Below are 4,710 nucleotides of genomic sequence, written 5' to 3'. Positions count from 1 at the left end.
TATAAACATCTATGTAGATCATGCATCCCATCTTAGACGCCCCATTCTATATGTTCTATAGAGTACAATTCTCCTTATTTTGTAGTATTACTTTCTTTCTAGAAAAATGGAACATGAGTTTAATATAATTCCAAGTCCAGGGAACTTTGCAGATAAAATCATGGTAAAATCACTTATGGTTGTAGCGGACGACCCACCTCCTCTCCCCTACTCATTGAGGCTGTTTATGATCTGCCATATCACATATTTCCCCTTCCCATGGCAACCATGTAGTTGACGTGAGAATTTTAGTGATTTTTTTTGTACAAAGGTTGTTTGATCCATCCATGTGGACACGATGCACGACTGTGTAGTCCAACAGTTTCAGTTTTTTTACGCAACCAAAAAGTCTCATCCCATTGATTAAGCTAATACACAATAATTATTGTATGATAGTTAAGGAGAAAAGGAGAGATGTTGTACCACACAGGAGAACGTATGTATGAACTGTATAACAGATCAAAATAAATAGCATCCATGGAAATCAAGTGAACATCCATAATTCATGGAAAATGGAGCAGCCAGAATTACGTTAAATGGTAGATCATTGTACACTAAGATAGGTTGTACAGTAAGAACTTAATAGGTTGTGTCCTAATATCTGAATATAGGTATGGCATCTATCGTACCTCGGCCATAACAGTACCTTGATATGTGGAGTTAGGTCAACAAACTTGTACAAACAAATGCTAATCTTTGCGTCTTGCCACAAAAGTTCATATATCTTCCGTTACAACCTTGCTCCTGTGAAACCAAAAGGGCAAACATTCTTCAGGGACATCAAACACTAAAATACACAGCAGAAATTTTCTCAGCATGATTGGCAAAACAGTCATTGATTTGCCTTAGTTCACTCAGATTATTTACTGAAAACATAGAATTCTGAGGAAAGTAACTCATTGAGGATATATGTCACAACTTACTTTCAAGTTTGGATTCCTGGAACATTCTTCACTCAGCTGCATTCTTAATTCACTCAGCTGCATTCCTGGAACCCCAAGATTGGATGACTTGGCCCTTGGAAATTTACCACGTGGAACTTGAGTAGCAGATCCATTTGCTCCTTTCCTTGTGGACCATCTCACCATAGTAGCAGAAGTGCAGAACCTCTATGGGGGAAATAAGGGAAATCAAAGAAGGTATGGCAAACCCTAATGCATTGGGAGAAGGGGGACTTACCAGCGGGGAGAGCAACGGCAAGAAGGTATGCATCCCCAAGGCCAACGGCCCACACCACACACTCGTCCTGCACAGCAGCAATTGGAATGGCGTGGCTTCCTCATCGGCGGAAGCGTCATCATCCGCACAGCGGACGCAAGGGTTCGATTGGACCTAGCGCAAGGAGGGACGGGCATTCGGCTCGACGGCGAGTCATCCAGTTTTGCCGCCTCATCGCCGTCGCTGCCGTCGCCGCTGCTGCCACCTTGGTTTGATCTTCCTAGGGCTTGCGAGAGAGAAAGGGGTAGCGATTAGCGAACTATCGCCACGGGGTAGAGGATTCCAATCGCAGGCTAGCGGGTCTAACCCGTAATCCGAATCGACCAGCATTGAGCGTTTTTTCCATGGGAGCAGCTGCCCTTTAGGACATCAGGTGAGGTGATCGGACGGCCAAGAACGATCGAATCACAAAATCGGACGACCCAGGAGATGGAGGCGTGAGATGGCTAATTCTTCCATTAGCCACAAATGCAACCGATCATGTTCTACTTCTAACGCATTCGTTAAGGAATATGGTGAAGTTCATCACAGCAAAACTCTCTTAATTCGAACGGGACTCATCAACATCCAAGAAACAGACACGGAGCTAGATTTCAGGAAGTCAGTCAAACAAATCTGTAAAATTAAGCATTCGTGTCATGCCTGCTGGATTTGTAAGCAATTGGTTGATCCACCAAACGGAAGAGAAAACTGACAGCATTAAAATTGCAGAAGCAAAACTAACAGCAACTGTGAATCACTCGTTGATTAGCAACAGGACGCGCGTGCGTGGTGATTCCAAGAAGAAAAGGCGTGGCATACGGGACGGGGACAGTAGTACCTGAGCCACGCGGAATGAATCGGAGCAAGGCGGCGTTGGGCGTGGCCAGCACCGTCCCCGGGGATGTCGCGGAGTCGAGGGAGGATGAAGCCGTGCTCGTGGCGGAGGGGCCGGCGAGGAGCGTCGTGCAGGTGGTAGACTCGGCCGCTGAGGAAGAGGCGGAACCGGCGAACAGCGTCGGGCAGGCGGTAGGCTCGAGCGCGGAGGAGGAGGCGGCGAGCGGGGCCACGGAGGTGGCGGGACCCGTCGAGGAGGAGGCGCCGGCGGGGGCACCGGACCCGGCGGTGCGTGGAGAAGGCCGCGGCGGTGGCTGCAGATCCCGTCGAGGAGGTGGCGGCGGGGGAGTCGGGCGCGGCGGAGCCCATGGCGGCGAGAGGCAGGAGAGGAGAGCTTGCAGAGGAAGAAAGAGATTCTTCCCGCGAGGCTGGACTGGATCGATCTCGCGCCTATGCTGGAGTGGATCGAGCTTCATCCCCCAACCGCATCGGCTGCATCCATGCCCACCGCGCGCGCCGTCGCATCTTGCCTCGGCTGCATCCATGCCCACCGCCCGCGCCGTCGCATCTTGCCTCGACTGCATCCATGCCCACCGCCCGCGTCGTTGCCTCGTCTGGATCCATCAATGGACTATCATACCAGCCCATCCAAAGCTCAATCAACCACATGCCTTCGAAAAAATCGGCAGAGTAGCAGCCCCTTAGGACATGCGGCCCAAGTCGCAGTAATCAAGTGCTGAAACAATTATCTGACGGCCAGAAATGATTAAAAACAAAATCTGACGGTCGTTATTGTTGGAAGCGTGAGAGAGCTCGTTTTAGGTGCAGTTTTACTGTCCTAAATATACTACATGGTATGGACACTAACAATCCTTTTTTTAATTGCAGACACCAAACATGTGTTTGTTTAAGATAATGAGTGTTTCAAATTCTTCTTGCTTTAAACAATTCAATATTTTAAATATGTTCACTCTTTTTAAAAATTCTCAACAAATCTTCCAACATTTCTTTAAAAAGCAGCTAAAATGGATCACAAAATTTTATGAATTATCTTCGAAAACAACATTTGTTCAAAACAATGTTATTACTGATATTTATCAGAATTGTATATTTAAAATGGCACGTAATATCACACGAAGCAGTTTTAGGATACTTTGTAATAGTGTAAAGTTATTACTGATATTTATCAGAATTGTATATTAAAAATGGAACGTAATATCACAGAGAGCAGGTTTTACCAAATTTTTTGCAACCGTGTAAAGTTATTACTGATATTTATCAGAATTGTATATTGAAAATGTCACGTAATATCAAACGAAGCGGGTTTTGTGATTTTTTTCGCCCGTTGCGACGCACGGGCATTTGTACTATTGAAGTCTGTTTCAAACCCTGATGATGTAGGGCTCGACGTAAATAAACCCGATCTTTAAATCCCTGAAGTTCATACCCTAACATTTCTTATCCCGGTTGAAATCGCCCTCACACCGGTTTTAGGACTGGATTTGCTGATGTGGCGCCGCGGGTGGGTGGGATTGCAAACTAAAGACACCATGTTGCCTGGGTGAAATTTGTTGTTTCTACTTTCTATATCAAATGCCAGTGGGGATCGAACCTTGGTGCGTGCGTGCGGCCTAGGCGTGAGCGCGGCTGGGGCGGGCGAGCGCGCGCGTGCGCGGCCGGGGGGGGGGGGGCGGGCGTGCGCGGCCGGGGCGGGGCGAGCGCGCCCGGGCGCGGAGGGGCGCGCGCAGGTGCGGCCGGGGCGAGCGCGGGCACGACTGGGGCGGCTGAGCGCGAGCGCGGGCGCGGCCGGGGCGCGCGCGGGTGCGGCCGGTGCGAGCGCGGGCACGGCTGGGGCGGCTGAGCGCGAGCGCGGGCGCGGCCGGGGCGGGCGAGCGCGCGCGGGGGCACGGCTGGGGCGGCTGAGCGCGCAAGGGACCCATCTGCAGGTAGCTGACTCACCTCTATCCCGGTCTCTCCCGAGCCACATAGAAATCCTTCTGTTTGGATACAGACTAAAGGTCAAAAACGACCGGGATCAATGAGATCAGGGTATGAACTTCAGGGATTGAAACGTTAGGGTTCATTTGCATCACGCTTTACATTTTCAAGGTTTAAAACAGACTTCACTCTAATAATAATAATAATAACTAAGTAGTTCATCCCCACTATTGTATTTTATTTGACATGCATCCTATCCACATCACCACAATGCCACATCAGAGTTTAATTAGAGGCTTACATGCGGAGCCACCACAATAGAAAACAGCCACGTTGGCGCCTCATCGGTCCATGCATCTACCAACAAAACGCAGCAAGCACGATTGCTTTAGTTACCTGGATTGCTCATCTTCCCCATTTCCCGCCGTGACTCTCGACTTCCCCACTATAAACGTACATCATATAGATGGGGGCAATCATCCGCCTTCATCGGCTGTAGAGGGATCTGATTCTCCCTCCCCCATCTACTCCGTTCACATCATCACAACAAACGACCGGGAGTCTGCACTGCTTTTCCAAATTCGTTGATTTCGTTCTCAGTGGAGCCCTTTCAGCCATGAATATGCGCTGTGCAGGACAAAGCGGAGCCATCGCCGCCGCTGCGAAAGCTTCTGTATGCACACCTTCATCAAGCCGAGA

Source organism: Hordeum vulgare, chromosome 3H, assembly GCF_904849725.1.
Source record: "Hordeum vulgare subsp. vulgare chromosome 3H, MorexV3_pseudomolecules_assembly, whole genome shotgun sequence".
NCBI classification, from domain to species: domain Eukaryota; kingdom Viridiplantae; phylum Streptophyta; class Magnoliopsida; order Poales; family Poaceae; genus Hordeum; species Hordeum vulgare.
This window is presented reverse-complemented; position numbering follows the sequence as displayed.